The sequence below is a fragment of the Pristiophorus japonicus genome, chromosome 12 (assembly GCF_044704955.1).
Source record: "Pristiophorus japonicus isolate sPriJap1 chromosome 12, sPriJap1.hap1, whole genome shotgun sequence".
NCBI classification, from domain to species: Eukaryota; Metazoa; Chordata; class Chondrichthyes; family Pristiophoridae; genus Pristiophorus; species Pristiophorus japonicus.
In genome coordinates this window covers 165,923,832-165,946,394 of record NC_091988.1, presented here as the reverse complement: position 1 = coordinate 165,946,394, position 22,563 = coordinate 165,923,832, and positions in this window count along the sequence as shown.

Below are 22,563 nucleotides of genomic sequence, written 5' to 3'. Positions count from 1 at the left end.
AGGGGTTACCTTATGATGATAGATTGAGTAGACTGGGTCTTTACTCGTTGGAGTTCAGAAGGATGAGGGGTGATCTTATAGAAACATTTAAAATAATGAAAGGGATCGACAAGGTAGAGGCAGAGAGGTTGTTTCCACTGGTCGGGGAGACTAGAACAAGGGGGCACAGCCTCAAAATACAGGGGAGCCAATTTAAAACCGAGTTGAGAAGGGATTTCTTCTCCCAGAGGGTTGTGAATCTGTGAAGTTCTCTGCCCAGGGAAGCAGTTGAGGCTAGCTCATTGAATGTATTCAAATTACAGATAGATAGATTTTTAACCAATAAGGAAATTAAGGGTTTTGGGGAGCGGGCGGGTAAGTGGAGCTGAGTCCATGGCCAGATCAGCCATGATCTTGTTGAGTGGCGGAGCAGGCTCGAGGGGCTAGATGGCCTACTCCTGTTCCTAATTCTTATGTTCTTATGTTCTTATGAATATAGAGGCATTTCTGTGGCTGTAGATGTGACTCAAGGATGGTATGGTGCCTCCCTGGTGCCGGGGTCAAGGACGCAGAGAATTCTGGGGGGAGAGGGTGAACAGCTAGAGGTCGTGGTCCATATTGGGACCAATGATATGAGTAGAAAGAGGGATGAGGTCCTGCAGGCAGAAGTTAGTGAGCTAGGAGAAAAATTAAAGGGCTGGACCTCAAAGGTAGTAATCTCTGGGTTACTACTGATGCCACATGCTAGCGTTTACAAGAATAGAACGATAGAGAGGATGAACGCGTTCTGGAGAGTTGGTGCAGGAGGGAGGGCTTTAAATTCCTGAGGCATTGGGACCGCATCTGGAAGAAATGGGACGTGTACAAACCGGACAGGTTGCACCTCAACTCGCCGGGACGAATATCCTCACGGGGGGTTTTGCTGGTGCTGTTGGGGAGAGTTTAAATTAACTTGGTAGTGGGATGGGAACCTGGGAACAAATTCAATAGGGAAGGAAGTAAAGCTAAAATTGCAAAGCAAGAATGTAGAAAGTGAATTTGTAAGACAGAGGAAACAAGGGTTAGTAAGTAGTAACTATTGTGTTCCTAACACAGATGAGACTGCACACAGGGAGGTTAAAGTAACAATGACCTCAGTCTTTATTGAGACACTCCAGAGTGAGGAACAGGTCTTAGGGGCTGGGATCCCTTGGGACTTCAGGGTTGAGCTCCCTGGTGGCAGAACATGGGAGTGCATGCTTTACAGATACACATCACTCCCCCCCCCCCGCAAAGTCAAAGTGAAAACTATTTACAAGGTGATGTGGTTGGGAGCCTTTCTTTCCCTGGTGGACCGCCTCAGTACAAATGTCTGTTCTGGTGTGTTGGCTGTGCCCTCGCTGGGCTGGTGTGTTGTTGGCCCTGCAGGGCTGCTGTGTGAGCCTGGCCTTGCTGGGCTGTTGGGCATGATGGGTTCGATTTCCTGGTCTGGGGTAGTGTCGTCGATCCTTTGTGGGCTCAAAAAAGGTGGTGTCTGCTGTGGGTTGTTCAGGGCAGTCTGTGAACCACAGCCTCGTTTGGCCCAGGTGCTTTCTGCAAATTTGTCCATTGTCTAGTTTGACTACAAACACCCTATTCCCTTCTTTAGCTATCACCGTACCCGCGATCCATTTGCGACCATTTCCATAGTTTAGCACATACACAGGATCATTCAGATCAATTTCCTATGACACAGTGGCGTGACCATCGTTTGCATTTTGTTGCTGCCGCCTGCTCTCTACCTGATCATGCAGGTTGGGGTGAACCAGGGAGGGTCTGGTTTTAAGTGTCCTTTTCATGAGTAGCTCAGCTAGGGGCACCCCTGTGAGTGAGTGGGGCCTCGTGCGGTAGCTGAGCAGTACTCGGACAGGCGGGTTTGGAGTGAGCCTTCTGTGACTCGTTTAAGGCTCTGTTTGATTGATTGTACTTCCCGCTCTGCCTGCCCAATGGAGACTGGTGTAAACAGGGCCGAGGTGACATGTTTGATCCCATTGCGGGTCATGAATTCTTTAAATTCGACACTGGTGAAACATGGCCCGTTGTCACTGACCAGTATGTCAGGCAGGCCGTTGGTGACAAACATGGCCCTCAGGCTTTCAATGGTGGCGGTGGCGGTGCTTCCCGACATTATTTCACATTCAATCCATTTTGAAAAAGCATCCACCACCATGAGGAACATTTTACCAAGAAACGGGCCCGCATAGTCGACATGGACCCTCGACCATGGTCTGGAGGGCCAGGACCATAAACTTAGTGGTGCCTCTCTGGGCGCGTTGCTCAACTGAGCACACACGCTGCATTGACGCACACAGGACTCTAAGTCAGAGTTGATACCGGGCCACCATATGTGGAATCTGGCTATCGCTTTCATTATTACTATACCCGGGTGTGTGCTGTAGAGATCCGAGATGAACGTCTCCCTGCCCTTTTTGGGTAGCACTATGCGGTTACCCCAACAGGCAGACTGCCTGAATGGACAGCTCGTCTTTTCGCCACTGGAATGGCTTAATTAGCTCTTGCATTTCAACGGGGATGCTGGCCCAGCTCCCATGCAGTACACAGGTTTTTTTACTAGGGACAGCAGAGGATCTTGGCTGGTCCAAGTCCTAATCTGGCAGGCCGTGAAAGGTGATTTATCATTTCCAAACGCTTCCATGACCATCAACAAGTCCGTGGGCAGCGCCACCATCAACAACTTTGCAGGCTGCGCCATTTCCACCTCCGTGTTGGGCAATGGTAGCCGACTGAGAGCATCCGCACAGTTCTCGGTGCCTGGCCTGTGGCGGATGGTGTAGTTATACGCTGATCGCGCGAGTGCCCACCTTTGTATGCGGGCTGAGGCATTAGTATTTATCCCCTTGTTTTCAGCGAACAGGGATATGAGGGGCTTGTGATCGGTTTCCAGCTCAAATTTGAGGCCAAACTGATGCATTTTCTTTACCCCGAACACATACGCTAATGCCTCTTTCTCAATCATGCTGTAGGCCCTCTCGGCCTTAGACAAGCTCCTGGAGGCATAGGCGACAGGTTGCAACTTCTCCGCAATGTTAGCTTGTTGTAATACACACCCGACTCCGTACGACGACGCATCACATGCGAGCAGAAGTCTTTTAGACGAGTTATACAATACAAGCAGCTTGTTGGAGCATAAAATGTTTCTGGCTTTCTCAAAAGCAATTACTTTTTTTTCCCCCATACCCAGTTCTCACCTTTAGGCAATAAACATGTAGAGGCTCTAAGAGGGTGCTTAACCCCAGTAAGAAGTTACCAAAATAGTTGAGGAGTCCCAGGAACGACCACAGCTCCGTGACGTTCTGTGGCCTGGGCGCGTTCCTGATAGCCTCTATCTTGGCGTCTGTGGGCCAAATGCCGTCCGCCGCGATCCTTCTCCCCAAAACCTCCACTTCTGTTGCCATTAAGATGCATTTCGACCTCTTCAGCCGCAGCCCTACGTGATCCAGTCGCTGGAGGACCTCCTCCAGGTTTTGTAGGTGCTCGATGGTGTCCTGACCTGTGACCAATATGTCGTCCTGAAAAACCACCATGCGTGGTACCGACTTGAGTAGGCGCTCCCTGTTTCTCTGGAAGATCGCTGCAGCTGACCGAATTCCAAACGGGCATCTGTTGTAAATGAACAGTCCCTTGTGCGTGTTGATGCAGGTGAGGCCCTTCGAAGACTCCTCCAGCTCCTGCGTCATGTAGGCCGAAGTCAGGTCGAGCTTGGTGAATGTCTTGCCTCCTGCCAGTGTCGCAAATAGGTCGTCTGCCTTAGGTAGCAGGTATTGGCCCTGTAGCGAGAAACGATTAATAGTTACTTTATAATCACCGCAAATCCTGACCGTGCCATCACTTTTGAGTACTGGAACAATCGGGCTGGCCCACTCGCTGAATTCCACTGGGGAGATGATGCCCTTGCGTTGCAGCCTGTCCAGCTCGATTTCCACTCTCTCCCTCATCATGTGAGGTACCGCTCGCACCTTGTGGTGAATAGGTCGTGCCTCTGGGACCAAGTGGATCCGCACCTTCGCCCCGGAAAAGTTTCCAATGCCTGACTCAAAAAGGGAAGGAAATTTGTTCAGAACCTGGGTACATGAGGCCTCATCAACATATGATAGCGCTCGGATGTCATCCCAGTTCCAGCGCATTCTGCCCAGCCAAGCAGTGTGGGGCCATCGCCCAGGACAATCCAGAGTGACAGTTCGTGTACCGTGCCCTCGTAGGTGACTTTGACCATGGCGCTGCCCAAGACAGTGATAAGCTCTTTGGTATACGTTCTCAGTTTCATGTGGATGGGGCTCAGGGCTGGTCTGAGTGCCTTGTTGCACCACAGTCTCTCAGACATCTTTTTACTCATGAAGGATTGGCTAACGCCAGTGTCCAGTTCCATGGCTACGGGTAAGCCATTCAATTTTACATTTAGCATTATAGGTGGACATTTCGTTGAAAATGTGTGCACCCCGTGTACTTCAGCATCTGCCTCCTCTCTCTGAGGCTCGAAATTGCTTTGATCCACCTTGGACCGATCTTCCTCTGCCATGTGGTGGTTAGCAGGTTTTGCAGAGCTTGCAGCTCATCTGCAAGCTCGTTGGAGGTGCCCCATTCTTCCACAGCTCTTGCAAACATTCCTTTTGAAGCGCCATGAATAGGCTGAATGGAAGCCTCCACAACGCCAACAAGGTGTGAATTGCCTTGCATTCATCCTTTGTTGCGGACTCTGAGTCATCTGGGTCACCTGAGGCCTGCTGGCAGTTGCAGACTCGTGGTTTCTGCCCAGTACATTTCTGCTCGCAAACACAGTTCCAGTTAATTTATGAACATTGCTAGCGCTTGTGTGCTGAGAGCTTTATTTGGTGTTATCACTGGTAACATAAACGCCTGTGCTATCGCAATGGCCTTACTGAGGGTCAGTGTCTCTGCAGTCAAAAGTTTTCGTAGGATGGTCTCGTGGCCAATGCCCAGTACAAAATAGTCTCTGAGCATTTGCTCCAGGTAGCCATCAAACTCACATTGTCCTGCAAGTTGCCTTAGTTCAGTGACGTAGCTCGCCACTTCCTGACCTTCAGATCGCTGGCACGTGTAGAACCGATATCTCACCATCAGCATGCTCTCCCTCAGGTTAAGATGCTCCCGAACCAGTGTACACAGCTCCTCATATGACTTATCTGTGGGTTTCACCGGAGCCAGAAGATTCTTCATGATGCTGTAGGTCGGTGCCCCGCAGACCGTGAGGAGGACCGCTCTCCTTTTTGCAGCGCTTCCTTCTCCGTCCAGCTCGTTGGCTACAAAGAACTGGTCTTGCCATTCGACATAGGCTTCCCAGTCCTCACCCTCCGAGAACTTCTCCAGGATGCCCACAGTTTGCTGCATCTTTGCGTTGGATTCGTATACTCGTCGCCAGTTATTGAGTTCCTAACACAGATGGGACTGCACACAGGGAGGTTAAAGTAACAGTGACCTCAGTCTTTATTAAGACACTCCAGAGTGAGGAACAGGCCTTAGGGGCTCGCTTATATACAGTGCTCCCAAGGGATGCTGGGATCCCTTGGAACTTCCTGGTGGCGGAACCTGGGAGTGCATGCTTTACAGATACACAACAGTAACCAAGGAGGTCTTCCTGTGCTAAATGATATATACTTCAATGCAAAGAGTATAGTGAATAAGGCGGATGAGCTGAGAGCACAGGTAGACACTTGGGAGTATGACATTATATCCATTACAGAGACATGGCTGAAAGAGGGGCAGGTTTGGCTGCTCAATATTCCTGGTTACACGATTTTTAGACAGGACAGAATAGGGGATAAAAAAGGGGGTGAGGGTCACGGTATTGATTAAATAAACTATTACAGCTGTGAGGAGGGATGATATATTAGAGGGATCATCAAATGAGGCAATATGAGAATCAAAAAAGGGGCGATCACACTGCTGGGTATGTATTATAGACCCCAAACAGTGGGAGTGAGATAGAAGAGCAAATATGTAGGCAAATTTCCAAAAACCATAGGGCAGTAATAGGGGCTTGCAACAATTCTAATATTGATTGGGACAAATATAGTGTGAAGGGTATAGATGGTGAGGAATTCTTAAAATGCATTCAAGAGAACTTTTTTAGTCAGCATGTAACAAGCCCAACACGGTTCTGGATTTAGTTTTGGGGAATGAAGCTGGGCAGGTGGAAGGGGTATCAATGGGAGAGCACTTCGATGCCAGTGACCATAATTCAGTGAGATTCAAGGTAGTTATGGATAAGGACAAGGATAGACTAGGAATAAAAGTCCCAAATTGGGATAAAGCTAACTTTGCTAAGTTAAGAAGTGATTTGGCCACAGTGGACGTGGAACAGCTACTTGAAGTTAAATCCATGTCGGAACAGTGGGAGGTATTCAAGGAGGAGATCCGGAGGGCTCAGGCCAAACATGTTCCCTTAAAGAAAAAGGGTGGGAATAACAATTCTAGAGCCCCCTGGATGTCTAGGGACCTACAGGGGAGGATAAAGAAAAAAAGGGAAAATTATGTCATGTACCGACAGCCAAATACAATAGAATCTCTGGAGGGATATAGGAAGTTCAGAGGTGAAATTAAAAAGGATATTGGGAATGCTAAGAGAGAGCATGAAAAATTCTTGGCAAGTAAAATCAAGGAAAACCCAAAGATGGTCAATAAATATATTAAGAGCAAGAGGACAACTAAAGAAAGGGTAGTCTGTGTGTATAGGCGAAAGATGTGAGTATGCTTCTTAATGAATACTTTGCATCTGTTTTCACAAAGGAAAGGGGCAATGTAGATACTGTTATCGAGGAGGTGTGTGTGAAACTCTGGATGAATAAACATAGTGAGAGAGGAGGTATTAAGGGGTTTAGCAGCTTTGAAAGTGGATAAGTCCCCAGGCCCGGATGAAATGCATCCCAGGTTGTTGAGCGAAGTAAAAGAGGAAATAGCAGAGGCTTTGATCATCATTTTCCAGTCCTCTTTGGATTCAGGCATGGTGACCCTTGTTTAAGAAGGGAGAAAGGGATAGGCCGAGTAATTACAGGCTTGTCAGCCTAACCTCAGTGTTGGGAAAATTATTGGAAAAAGTCCTAAAGGACAGGATAAATCTACATTTAAAAAGTCAAGGATTAAGCAGGGACAGTCAGCATGGATTTGTTCAGGGGAGATCGTGTTTGGCTAACCTGATTGAATTTTTCGAGGAGGTAACCAGGAGGGTCGATGAGGGTAGTGGGTACGATGTAGTGTATATGGACTTTAGCAAAGCTGTTGATAAGGTCCCACATGGCAGACTGGTCATGAAGGTAAAAGCCCATGGGATCCAGGGCAAAGTGGCAAGTTAGATCCGAAATTGGGTTAGAGGTAGGAAGCAAGGATAATGGTTCATGGATGTTTTTGTGACTGGAAGGATGTTTCCAGTGGGATTCCGCTGGGCTCAGTACTGGATCCCTTACTTTTTGTGGTATACATCAATGATCTAGATTTGAATATAGGGGGTATGATTAAGAAGTTTGCAGATTACACTAAAATTGGCTGTGTGGTTAATAATGAAGCGGAAAGTCATGGATTGCAGGAGGATATCAATCTACTGGTCAGATGGGCAGAACAGTGGAAAATGGAATTTAATTCGGAGAAGTGTGAGGTAATGCACTTGGGGCAGGCTAATAAACAAAGGGTATACACATTAAACGGTAGGCCACTTAGAAGTGTAGATGAACAAAGGGACCTTGGAGTGCTTGTCCACTGATCCTCGAAAGTAGCAGGCCAGGTGGATAAGGTGATTAAGAAGGCATACAGAACGCTTGCCTTTATTGGCCGAGGCACAGAATACAAAAGCAGGGAGGTTATGCTTAAATTGTATAATACACTGGTTAGGCCACAGCTGGAATACTGCATGCAATTCTGGTCGCCGTATTATAGGAAAGATGTGATTGCACTGGAGAGGGTGCAGAGGAGATTTACGAGGATGCTGCCTGGAATGGAGGACAGATTGGAAAAGCTGGGTTTCTTCTTCTTGGAACAGAGGAGGCTCAGGGGAGACCTCATTGAGGTGTATAAAATGTTTAGGGGCCTGGATATAGTGGATAGCAAGGGTCTATATCCTTTGGTGGAGGGGTCAATTATGAGGGGGCATAGATTTAGGGTGGTTGCTGCAAGGTTTAGAGGGGATTTGAGGGGAAGCTTCTTCACGCAGAGGGTTGTGGGGAACTCACTGCCTGGAAGGGTAGTGGAGGCAGAAACCCTCACCACATTTAAAAGGTGCTTGAATGTGCACTTGAAGTGCCGTAATGTGCAGGGTTACAGACCTAGAGCTGGTAAGTGGGATTAGACTGGATAACCTCTTGTTGGTTGGCGCAGACACAATGGTAATTATTTCAGAGAATCGAATATGGCCAGAGTGATCTCCTGGACTAGTTCCGATCGCCTGGATGATTCAGAGAGGAATTTTCCCTTTTTTTCCCCCCAATTGGCCTGGGTTTTTAACTGTTTTTTTGCCTCTCTTAGGAGATCGAATGGCTCAAGGTGGGGTGGAGTATAAAATGTTGCGATACATGGAGTATCACGGTTGTGTGAGGTGGACTGGTTGGGCCGGATGCTCTTACTTGTCTGCCATTGTTCATTATTCATAGGTTTATATGTAACCTTCAGGGCTGCTGACCGAGGGCTGTGTGGCTCTTTGTCGGCTGGCGCGGACACGCTGGGCCGAAATGGCCTCCTGTGCTGTAAATTTCTATGTTTCTATAAGTGAATTCTGTAATGTATGTATGCCTGGGTTTACCTGCCACCAGGGGGAGCGACCGTCGGAGGTCATTAGGCCACAGACGCACACGTGCAGCCATTGTATATAACGAAAGCCTCCATGTTTAATCCTCAACTTTGAGAGCGAATAAAGTAGAGTCAGGTCGTACCTGATTGAGTTCATGGTACTAAACCTATTGAGTTATTACATACGCAACATTTGGCGATGAGGCACAATATGAACTTTCACACACAAAACAAAAAAATGAGCACCGTTGGAATTCTGGAGCGATTCATGGAGGGAGAAGACTGGGAGGATTTTACAGATCGCCTCGACCAGTACTTCATGGCCAACAAGATGGATGAAGACGCTGATGCAGTTAGGTGCAGGGTGGTTTTCCTCACGGTTTGTGGTCCAAAAATCTATGGCCTCATAAAGAATTTGCTCGCACCTGCACGTCCAGCGGAAAAGACCAATGAGGAATTGTGTGCTCTGATTCGGGACCATCTCAAACCTAAAAGAAGGCATCATTATCTCGAGATATCGCTTTTACAAGCATGTTCGTTCTGAGGGCCAGGACGTGGCGGAATTTGTTGCCGACCTGAGACGTTTCGCTGGGCCGTGTAAGTTTGGAACAGCGTTGGAAGACATGGTGCGCGACGTCTTTGTAATAGGCACAAACCACGAGGTGATCCTGTGGAAGCTGCTGGCTGTGGAGACGCTGAATCTGAGCAGGGCCACCACGATCGCCCAGGCTTGCCTGACCACGGTCGATAGTACAAAGCAGATATCCTCGCAGAGTCGGAGTTCCATGGCAAGTACTTGGCAGGGCCTACCCAACTGTGTTTGCGAAACCTGTAGCTGCTTGAAGTCCACCATTGGGCACAAATCCGATTTCACCCTGCTGGCATTGTGGGGGCAATCATCAGCCTCATCAGTGCCGTTTCAGACAGTATATTTGTAGAGGCTGTGCGAAAATGGGGCACCTTCAGTGGATGTGTCCACAGCTCAGCAAGCGTGCTGCGACACACCACGTGGATGATGATGACCGATCTGGAGCGGCTCCAGCAATGCAACCAGAGACACCCAAAGAGGAAGTGTAAAGTGTACATTTGTTCCTGACAAAGAGCCAACCGATAATGATTAAAGTAAAATTGAACGGCGTACCGGTATCTATGGAATTATCTGATCCTTGCAAGCATTTAGTATTGGCCTGTGATGCTTCATCACATGGGGTTGGTTGCGTGCTCCAACAATCCAATAAGTCGGGCAAACTACAACCCGTTGCGTACGCGTCGAGAAGCATGTCTAAAGCGGAAAGAGCCTACGGCATGGTAGAGAAAGAAGCTTTAGCCTGCATATGTGGGGTTAAAAAGATGCACCAGTATCTGTTTGGGCTTCGTTTCGATTGAAACCAATCACAAGCCGCTCATATCTTTGTTTTCAGAGCATAGAGGTATTAATACCAACACGTCATCCCGCATTCAGAGGTGGGCGCTGACATTATCTGCCTATGATTATGTCATTCGCCATAGACCTGACACCGAGAATTGTGCCAATGCATAATGCCGTTTACCGTTGCCTATGCCGGAGGTGGAAACGTCACAGCCCGCAGACCTACTTTTGGTCATGGATGCCTGTGAGAGTGAAGGGTCGCTTGTCACTGCTCAACAAGTTAGGACCTGGACCAGCCAGGATCCGATCTTATCGGTTGTAAAACATTATGTCCTTAGTGGTGATTGGTCGGCCATTCCCAGGGATGTGTGATGAGACCAAACCTTACAACTGTCGCAAATATGAACTATCCATTCAATCTGATTGTTTGCTATGGGGTAATCGTATTGTTATGCCCAAGAAAGGCAGGGAGAAATTTGTACGGGATTTACACAGTACCTGCTATATATGTAAACCTGTAAATACCTTGTGTAACCACCGGAGGGCTCATCCCCTGGAGTCCCAAGGGATCCCACAATCCCTTCGGAGCACCTGTACTTAAGGAGGCCTCACAGGCTGGAGAGGCACTCTGGAGACCTGTAATAAAAGACTAAGGTCACACTTTACTTTGAGCTCACAGTATCTGATCAGGCTATTTATTCATACATAACAACTGGTGACGAGATACAGATGACGAACCCAACGATGCAGAGAACAGTGGCCATCCTGGAGAAATTTTCAGAGGGAGATGATTGGGAAACCTTCATGGAGCAACTCGACCAATACTTTGTGGCCAACGAGCTGGAAGGAGAAGCGAACGCTGCCAAACAAAGGGCGATTCTCCTCGTTTGCGGGGCACCAACGTATGGCCTCATGAAAAATCTACTTCCTCCAGCGAAACCCACAGAGAAATCGTACGATGATTTGTGCACACTGGTCCTGGAGCACCTGAACCCGAAGGAAAGTGTTCTGATGGCGAGGTACCGGTTCTACGCATACAAAAGGTCTGAAGGCCAGGAAGTGGCGAGCTATGTCGCCGAGCTAAGACGCCTTGCAGGACATTGCGAATTTGAAGGACATTTGGAGCATATGCTCAGGGACTTTGTTGTACTTGGCATTGGCCATGAAGTGATACTTTGCAAACTTTTGACTGTAGAAACCCCAACCTTGAGTAAAGCCATAGCGATAGCCCAGGCATTCATTGCCACCAGTAACAATACCAAACAAATCTCTCAGCACACGTGTGCTGTATCAAGCACATAAGGTCAGCACCATTCAAACCTGTGTCCAATGGTCAAGCGGAGCGGGCTGTCCAAATCATCAAGCAGACTCGCTTGTCACGCATACTGGTTAGTTACAGGACGTGACCCCACACTCTTACCGGGGTCCCCCCTGCTGAACTGTTGATGAAGAGAGGTCTCAAGACCAGGCTCTCGCTTGTCCACCCTGATCTTAACGATCACATCGAAAACAGACGTCAACATCAGCAGTGGTATCATGATCGCACTGCCGTGTCACGTGACATCTCTATTAATGATCCTGTGTATGTGCTAAATTATGGTCAAGGCCCCAAGTGGGTCACTGGCACTGTTACGGCCAAGGAGGGTAACAGGCTGCTTATTGTCGGGTAAACATGCAGGAGGCACATTGATCAGACGAAATTGCAGCACACAGATGAACCAGAACAGCTTGAAGAAGACACCATCAATGACCAACCGATTCATATTCAGCCATCAGAAGACCCTGCTATTGTCAATGAATCTGGACCTTCAATCCCCGATATGGACACTGCCACTCCCATTAGATCTGCTACCCAGCCTCAAGTCATGAATAACTCGGAGAGCTCGCCCAGATCTGGAATTGAACTGAGACGATCAACTAGGGAGCGGAAAGCCCCGGACCGTCTCAATTTGTAAATAGGACTGATACCAAGATCTTGGGAGGGGGGGCGGGGGGGAAGGGAAATGATGTAATGTGTGTATGCCTGGGTTTACCAGTCACCAGGGGGAGCAACCGGCAGAGGTTATTGGGCCACAGCCACACACGTGCAGCCCTTGTATATAAAGAAAGTCTTCATGTTTAATCTTCACTTTGAGAGCTAATAAAGTAGAGTCAGGTCGCACCTGATTGAGTTCACGCTATTAAGCCTTTGAGTTATTGCATACACAGCAAATTCGCTCATCCTTGGTAGCAATCTGGTACTTCTCCTCTGTACCCTCTCCAAGGTCTTGACATCCTTCCTAAAGTGTGGCACCCAGAATTGGATACAATACACTAGCTGAGGCCCCAGTGATTTCGGAACATTTGGCATAACTTCATTGCACCCTATTCAATTACCCCCCCGCCCCCGATCTTCTAATTCCACCATCTGAAGACTACATTTGGTCTTGACTACATTTGCAATGCCATGGGAGATCAGTTAGTATCTAATAAAGGGCTACAATTTTCTCTCCTTTCTAAATTTAAAGGAGAAATCATTTTGCATAAACAGGTGACCTTCCTTCCATTTTTACACCAGATAACAGTTCAGCTCCCATGTGTTATAAAAATCGCTGCCTCAGAAAAGTGTGTGTATAATTGTTAAAGGTCAATCAGCATAGAATCTTTCAGAATTCCTCAGCTTAGACCAACAAAACAAAGCTTAAGTTGCATTCATTCGGACCTGTATGTGAGTAATGCAAAGAACAGACAAGAGGTCTGTTCCTTCACAGCAGTGATAGATATGCACCATTTGTCACCAGCACAGGATGCATTTATCAGTAGCCAATAGCATCAAGGGAGAGCTGTGGGCTGGAGAGTATTGGTAGCAGAGATGCTATTGCAGAGCTTCAAATGTGCTCCACATTGGACACCATAAAAGGACATATTTACAGTGACGGAAATATGACTAGCTTTACTTGCTTAGTGGTGTCCAATAACTGCCCAAGGTCAGCTTGGTGTAAATTGAAGAAAAAAATAACTTCTGTTTCAGTACATAAACCAGTTGATCTAATTTTATTTATGTTTTTAGAGCTTATGGTGCCCTTGACCATTTGATGGGGAGTAGGCAATAGGTTTTCTTATGTTCCTTTAAAATGACCTCATAATTCAGAAACTTCTACATAATGATTCTCCATGCCATGTGCCCAATTACTCCCCTAGCTAAGGAAATAACAATTGGAGCTTAAAACCGACTGGCAATCTACCTTGAATGCAAATGCAGCATGTAAGAATAGCTGGTGGATGGAAGAAACAAGCAAGTACATGGGGGCTATAGCCAAGGTCTGAAGTTGCTACAGTCAGTGTGCAGATCAAAGAGCTGCAGAATGCCCATGAAATACTGAAGCTTGCAATGATCTTAGATGGAACAGTGTAGGAGACTAAAGATGGAAAAATCAGACTGGGAATGAATGGCTGGGTTGAAGTGATGAGCCACAGGGATGTCAGAATCACATTTGCAGACAAAATGGAGATGTTCATCAAAGCAGTCATACAATGAGTGTAGAGGAGGTAGCAGGGTGGGCATTGAACACTGCATACTAGATTGGAGAATGTATACACAAAATGCAGTCTCATATGGAGGAAGTGTTCGGGATGGTGAAAGAACAGGTGTTTCACCTGCTATGGTTGTGCATGAAAGTGCCAGGGAAAGGACAGTCAGAAGGCAGGGCAATAGAAGGATGAAAAGACGTATCTTGAAGGGAAAGTCCTGGAAAGCAGACAGGGTTAGGAAATATGTCTTGGTAGTGGGCTCGTGTTGTAGGTGGTAGAAATAGCACAAGATGATCCGCCCAATGCAGAGGCTAGCAGGATGGAAGGCGAAGGCAAAGGAGGAAGGAGAGGGGGTGACAGCACACGGTCAATTACAGTGAATGGCAAATAGTGGCTGAGGAAAAAAGAGCAGATTTGACAAGCAGATATGAGAGAGACAAACTGCAAGAAAGAGATGGAGTATCTACAGGATCAGTTTGGAAAGAAGTATAAATCAAGTATTTTTTGGAGTCTGAGATAATAGATATCTGTGGAAAGACCACTCAGAAGCAGAGAAGTAATCCAGATAGATAAAGGGAGAATCATAGATGGACCATGTAAAGGTGAGAGATGGGTGAAAGTTGGAAGCATTCTAAATGATCAGGGCAAGACAGAAAGCAGCACTGACAAAGTCATCAATGTATTGGAGCAAGTGGGCCCGAGGAATTAAACAAAATCCTACAAAAAAAGACAGGAATAGTTGCGATTTTTCATTCCCATAGCGATAACTTTGATTTGGAGGATGTGAGTGGACTTAGAAGCAGAGTTATTCAGAGCAAGAACAAATTTGTCCAAGTGGTGGCAGTGGATGGGGACTGGTTTAAAGAACAAGGGCCAAGAGATATCCTGTTGAGCAGCTGGAGGTGTTTTGAGACCATTATGTCCAAGGTAAAAAAGCCCAGAAAACCTGAAATTGTCAAGGTGGTGTAGAGCATCAGAACAGTTGCAATTGTAATTAGGTAGCGACCATACAGGATATGAGACCAGTTCAGTGGTCTATTGCCCCAAATTTGAGGGGGAATGGGGGATGGCGGGAATGTGGAGGCCTAGCTGAGCTTTATAGCCGGGCCTTAATTACATAAATGTTCTTGGAGCCTCGCCCAAACTGGGCTAAATCCATTATCTGGCCGGCCATAGCCGGGAACTGTGGGAACAGTCGCGGGTGGTTTTGATAGTGCGGTTGGGAGGGCTTTAAACTAGCTTGGAGAGGGCTCTGAGCTAGTTAGAGTGGGTCAGAGCTCAAATGAACAGAACCCCAAGAAAGGATGCAAAAGGCAAGAGGTAACAGAGCAGAGTAGCACTGGGGTAAGTGTAAACCACAAGGTGATAGGAAGGGACAATATGTTTGAATATAAAAGGGGCTGCAGGAGGGGTCAAAACTAAAAATCATGGTTTAAAAACTAGTATTAAAACACTTTACCTAAGCGCATGCAGCATTCGAAACAAAGTAAATGAGTTGACGGCACAAATCATTACAAATGGGTATGATTTGGTGGCCATTACAGAAATGTGGTTGCAGGGTGGCCAAGACTGGGAATTAAACATACAGGGGTATCTGACAATTTGGAAAGATAGACAAGAAGGGAAAGGAGGTGGGGTAGCTCTGTTAATAAAAGATGATATCAGGGCAGTTGTGAGACACGATATTGGCTCTAATGAACAAAATGTTGAATCATTGTGGGTGGAGATTAGAGATATTAAGGGGAAAAAAGTCACTGGTGGGCATAGTTTATAGGCCCCCAAATAATAACTTCACGGTGGGATGGACAATAATCAAGGGAATAATGGAGGCATGTGAAAAAGGAACGGCAGTAATCATGGGGGATTTTAACCTACATATCGATTGGTCAAATCAAATCGCACGGGGTAGCCTGGAGGAGAAATTCATAGAATGCATATGGGATGGTTTCTTAGAACAGTATGTTACAGAACCTACAAGGGAGCAAGCTATCTTAGATCTGGTCCTGTGTAATGAGACAGGCATAATAAACGATCTCCGAGTAAAAGATCCTCTCGGAATGAGTGAACACAGTATGGTTGAATTTGTAATACAGATGGAGGGTGAGGAAGTAGTGTCTTAAACGAGCATACTATGCTTAAACAAAGGGGACTACAGTGGGATGAGGGCAGAGTTGGCTAAAGTAGCCTGGGAACACAGACTAAACGGTGGCACAATTGAGGAACAGTGGAGGACTTTTAAGGAGCTCTTTCATAGTCCTCAACAAAAATATATTCCAGTGAAAAGGAGGATGGTAAGAGAAGGGATAACCAGCCGTGGATAACCAAGGAAATAAAGGAGAGTATCAAATTAAAAACCAATGCATATAAGGTGGCCAAGGTTAGTGGGAAACTAGAAGATTGGGAAAATTTTAAACGACAGCAAAGAATGACGAAGAAAGCAATAAAGAAAGGGAAGATAGATTACGAAAGTAAACTTGCGCAAAAGATAAAAACAGATAGTAAAAGCTTTTACCGATATATAAAACGGAAAAGAATAACTAAAGTAAATGTTGGTCCCTTAGAAGATGAGAAGGGGGATTTAATAATGGGAAATGTGGAAATGGCTGAGACCTTAAACAATTATTTTGCTTCGGTCTTCACAGTGGAAGACACAAAAACCATGCCAAAAATTGCTGGTCACGGGAATGTGGGAAGGGAGGACCTTGAGACAATCACTATCATTAAGAGAGTAGTGCTGGACAGGCTAATGGATCTCAAGGTAGACAAGTCCCCTGGTCCTGATGAAATGCATCCCAGGGTATTAAAAGAGATGGCGGAAGTTATAGCAGATGCATTCGTTATAATCTACCAAAATTCTCTGGACTCTGGGGAGGTACCAGCGGATTGGAAAGCAGCTAATGTAACGCCTCTGTTTAAAAAAAAGGGGGCAGACAAAAGGCAGGCAACTATGGGCCGGTTAGTTTAACATCTGTAGTGGGGAAAATGCTTGAAGCCATCATTAAGGAAGAAATAGCGGGACATCTAGATAGGAATAGTGCAATCAAGCAGATGCAACATGGATTCATGAAGGGGAAATCATGTTTAACTAATTTACTGGAATTCTTTGAGGATATAACGAGCATGGTGGATAGAGGTGTACCGATGGATGTGGTGTATTTAGATTTCCAAAAGACATTCGATAAGGTGCCACACAAAAGGTTACTGCAGAAGATAAAAGGTACGTGGAGTCAGAGGAAATGTATTAGCATGGATAGAGAATTTGCTAGCTAACAGAAAGCAGAGTGTCGGGATAAATGGGTCCTTTTCGGGTTGGAAATCGGTGGTTAGTGATGTGCCACAGGGATCGTTGCTGGGATCACAACTGTTTACAATATACATAGATAACCTGGAAGAGGGGACAGAGTGTAGTGTAACAAAATTTGCAGATGACACAAAGATTAGTGGGAAAGCGGGTTGTGTAGAGGACACAGAGAGGCTGCAAAGAGATTTAGATAGGTTAAGCGAATGGGCTAAGATTTGGCAGATGGAATACAATGTCAGAAAATGTGAGGTCATCCACCTTGGGGGAAAAAAAAAAGTAAAAGGGAATATTATTTGAATGGGGAGAAATTACAACATGCTGCAGTGCAGAAGGACCTGGGGGTCCTTGTGCATGAATCCCAAAAAGTTAGTTTGCAGGTGCAGCAGGTAATCAGGAAGGCAAATGGAATGTTGGCCTTCATTGCGAGAGGGATTGAGTACAAAAGCAGGGAGGTCCTGCTGCAACTGTACAGGGTATTGGTGAGGTCGCACCTGGAGTACTGCATGCAGTTTTGGTCACCTTACTTAAGAAAGGATATACTAGCTTTGCAGGGGGTACAGAGACGATTCACGAGGCTGATTCCAGAGATGAGGGGGTTACCTTATGATAATAGATTGAGTAGACTGGGTCTTTACCCCATTGGAGTTCAGAAGGATGAGGGGTAATCTTATAGAAACATTTAAAATAATGAAAGGGATAGACAAGATAGAGGCAGAGAGGTTGTTTCCACTGGTCGGGGAGACTAGAACTAGGGGGTACAGCCTCAAAATACGGGGGAGCCAATTTAAAACCGAGTTGAGAAGGAATTTCTTCTCCCAGAGGGTTGTGAATCTGTGGAATTCTCTGCCCAGGGAAGCAGTTGAGGCTAGATCATTGAATGTATTCAAATCACAGATGGATAGATTTTTAACCAATAAGGGAATTAAGGGTTATGGGGAGCGGGCGGGTAAGTGGAGCTGAGTCCACGGCCAGATCAGCCATAATCTTGTTGAATGGCGGAGCAGGCTCGAGGGACTAGATGGCCTACTCCTGTTCCTAATTCTTCTGTTCTTATGTTCTAGCAGTCAGTCGGGGGGAGGGGGGATGGATCCGGAGGGTATTGAGGGAAGGGGGAGCCTGGGGCAAGGGAGGCCGAAGGCTTCCTTGTGGGGCATGGAGGAGCGTTACTCCTGGCCCACAAGGAAACCTAAAGTAAAATGCGTATTAACTTATCTGCCCGGGCCTCTTCTGACCCACAATCCAACTACCAGCAGGTATGGTCTGACAGTGAAGGCACCACTGCTCCCCCGCTCAGACCTTCAACTACAATTGACATAATTGGACAGATCTGCCTATTTAAAAAAATGACCCCACTGCCTTCCTCTGGGTGTCCTGCTCGCCGGCTCAAAAAAGCAGATTAAGATCAGGACACAGCAGAAAGGCAGCAGGATATGAGAGGGTAATTGACCGGCCTCATTTTAACTGTTTCCTTGCCCAATTTCCACCAGGTGAGAGGAGTTAAAATCAGGGCCAACATGTCTGCTGGGATACTTGTGTTTATGTACCCTGGGGAGGATTGAGAAATGAGCTATGCAGGATTGGGAACTGTGGGAAGCCCTATGAGATTACTGTAATGGAGTTGGCAAAGGAAAGAATTCAGGAAGAGATGTCATAAGGGAATTATGGTTCGATGTTTAGCATTGGGTTTGTGGTCCAGAGGGAGATAAGAGAAATCAGATAGTTGACATTTGGCCTCAGCCAGATGGTGGTCCTTCTGGCATACAACAACCACATCATCTGTGTCAGTAGTTTTGATGATAATGTCAGGGTTGAAACTGAGACAAGACTATAGGTTCAGAGGGAGATGGATTGTAAGAAGACAAATGGAGAAAGTCAAAATGGCTGATATTGCAGAAGCAGTTTTGAGTGATGAGATTGAGAGAAGACTGTTAGAAATCAGTGATACCTAAAAATGTATCAAACTGTTACGAATGTATAAAACTGATACGAATGCTGTGTTTCAATTGTTGTTTTGAACTGGAGACAAGTTGTCTATTGAAGATGCTCAGGAATGCTAATGTCTTGGTACCCTGTTTATAGTATTTTCCACGATGACAACCATTAACTGTGGTTTTCAAGTTAAAGCTTCAGTTTATGTATGTATCTTGAAGACAAGTTGTATAGAAAAGGCTTAGAATTGATGGAAATTGTAAGAATGAACATAAACATGTTGCTATGTCACAAAAGAGTTAACACTGGGGCGAGCAGTTTTTTTGGTTTGGCCTCTGGGATCAAAGAGGGGATCAGGAAGCGAGAGATGAGAGATTTCCACAGGAAGAAACCCTGGGTTAGTGTAAACAGATAGTGACATGGCCAGAATCATAAGACATCTTTAAGGTGGGTTCTTGAAACAAGAATCAAGACAAAGAACTAGAAATCTTATTGGATATTAAGGTTTTAGAGGAACCTCAATAGGTCAAAAGGTCTTGTCAATATCCAGGGTCAGGTCGACCCTTAAAAAGAGAATAAAAGTAACTCTTAGAGATCTGTTTAGCACAGATGGTGGAGGGGAGAGCAGAACCAAAATCGAGCTGGTCGAACACTTTTTGACTGATCCCATGCTTTACCGAAGGGAGTTCTAGACGAGAGAAAGAGACTGCAAGAAAAAGAACTGCTCACGTGCGCCAGCCATTTGTCCGATCGGGATGGGTATTAATACCCGTTACTGTTGTATGTTTTTGCTATTATAACTAATGTTATATATGCAGACTATAGATATACTCTGTGTAGTCACTGTATAGTTGTATAATATGGAGACTTGTTTACCTGATGTACTATCAATAAGGTTTACACGGTGTATATACATACTGGCACCACTAGAGGGTGCAACTAGTGGAGACCAGGGTTTCCTGCCCTGGTGGCAGGGGCTGCATAAAAGGGAAGCTACCATGCGGCTGCCTCACACTGGAGTTATGAATAAAGGACCAAGGTCACTAAAAGTTTGAGTACAACATATTGCCTCGTGGAGTCATTCATAAATGCATTACAGACATAACAACTAATGTGTTATATTCCATCTTAAACTCTGATTAAACACAATATATCCACCAGATTGGTTTACAGTCGATCCTGATTATTAAAGTGATTAGAGATAGCCTTAAACTGGCATATTTTGTAACAAGACAAGAGGCTAGAGGAAAGGGCCCAGGAACTGGAGACATAGGGGTCAAATCCAAAATAGATGGAGGCAAAAGCAAAATTACTACAGATCCTGGAAATCTGAAATAAAAGCAGAAAATGCTGGAAACACTCAGCAGGTCAGGTAGCTAACGTTTCAGGCTGATGACCTTTTGTCAGAACTGGAAGAAGTTAGAAATTTGACAGTTTAGGAGCATGTACCAAGCCAGAGAAAGCAGAGTGGGTGGGATCAGGGTGGAAAGGACAAAAAGGATAAAGACCAGGAGTGATTAAATGGCAAAAGGGATCATGGTGGAAGGCAGAAGAGGGTGGTAACTGGACATAAAGGAACAAAAGATGTTTCGAGAGGTGTAAATGGTAATAGAACCTTAACCAGCACCTGCTGCATGAGAAAATGGAAGTGGTGGTTATGATCCAAAGTTTTTGAATTCAACATTTAGGCCGGGAGTCTGTAAAGTGCCTAATCGAAAGGTGAGGTGCTGTTCCTTGAGGCAAAGATGGTGGAAGAGTTCAGCATCATCAAGAATTTGTTGTAGTGAGGGCATAGGATAACGAAACTAAGGCCTTTGCTGAGGTGAGATTATTCAGTCAGAAAAAAGGAAGGTTGAGGGGGAAGGTAAAACTGAAGAAGTCAGGTGTCTGTACAGGAATGAGACTGGAAGCTGGGGGGAGGGGCAGGATGAATATAAAACATGCTGTTGGAGATCCCAGGGCTAATTGTCCTCTCCGACAGTCCGGGAGCATGGAATTGTGCTTCACCGATACCTGGAAGCAGGGGGCGAATTAACACACGAGCCTGTGCTCAATCAAAATATAGAATCCCAACCAGCAGCTCTGTGCAACTGAGGCTCCTGGTAAAACTCACCATAATGCATAAAACCGCGACATCAAAATAGTCTAATAGCTAATAATGGAACCAGACAAGTGCAGTCCCAATCAGCTAGTCAACAGTGGAGAGTCGTGGAGGAGGCTGGTCTGGTTAACCGCGTCAAAAGCTCAAAGGTCAAGGAGGACGAGAAAGGATGGTTTTACCTTCGTCAAAGTCACATCGGATGTCATTTGGGACTTTTGATAAGAGCTGTTTCAGTACTGCGACAGGGGTGAAAATGTGATTGGAGGGATTCAAATGTGGAGTTCTGGGAAAGATGTGCATGGATCTGGGAGACGAAAACACATTCAAGGACTTTAAAACTCATCTTTCTTCAAAGAAATTAAGTGAATTTTAAAAAAGTTAGTTCATTCTTGCTGGATTTGGATTTTCAGAATAAAAAGCAGCATAAGCATTTGGTTTAAGCGTTCCATGCGAAACTCTACCAAAGGGATTATGTTTTGAGATAACGGCATGAGAGGATTGGACTATGAACATTTGAACTGCTGCAGAATTTCTGCCAAGAGTTCTAATGAACTGTATACTGTAAATCATCGTGGTTTTGCACTCTAATATTAGTCTAATTATCTCAATATATGCAGTTGTTTTAGCCTTTCAATCCTCTGGTCTACATGTAGTATGGAAAGTGGCAATGTTTATACTGCAGTAAAGCTGGATCAGGGATAAACTTAAACCCATTTAAGATGGTGTAGATAAACTCCTAATAATGTTTATCATAATCACAAACTTTACAAAGGGGCAGGACTCCTCTCAGATGAGGGAAGGTGAACAGTGTAGACTTAACTACTTTGCACAGAGTGATGAATATATGGACAGAGTCACCAGGGAGCCTAATAATGTCAGCATATTGAAGTCAAGATTCGATAGACATTTGGCAGAGAAAGTAATTCAGGAGATACAATTTTTGGGACTAGCCAGGTTAACCACCATGGTCTCTTTGAAGTTTTAAGAATCAGCCATAGCTCGTAGTGGCACTCGCCTGAGTCAGAAGGTTGTGGGTTCAACTCAGAGACTTGAGTACATAATCTAGGCTGACACTTGTGCTACACTGTCAGATGTGCTGTCTTTTGGATAAGGAGTTAAACTGAAGCCCCATCTGTTATTTCAGGTGTATGAAAAAGATCCAACGGCACTATTAAAAGAGCAGGGGAGTTCTCCTGATGTCCTGACCAACATTTATCTCCCAACCTGCACCACTAACTATTTGACATTTATCTCGTTGCTGCTTGTGGGACTTTGCTGTGCACAAATTTGCTGCAGCATTTTCTAATAATTACAACTTCTAAAGTACTTAATTGTCTATGAAGCACTTTGGAACATCGAGGATGTGGAAGATACTATATAAATGCAAGTTCTTTCTGTAGACTTGGGGGGCCAAAAGTGCTCCTGTGCACAGGGCCAGTTAGTACCAGCGCCTGGTCGATAAGGATGCGCTAAAGGATTTTTGTCCAGGCACTGTGCACAGAGGGCTCCCCCCACCCCCCCCGGAATTGCCCCCAGGGCTCCAATGACAAAAAAGGGCTTGCGCTGTGCCACGGCGATAATGTCTTCACTGTCTTCGATGCGAGA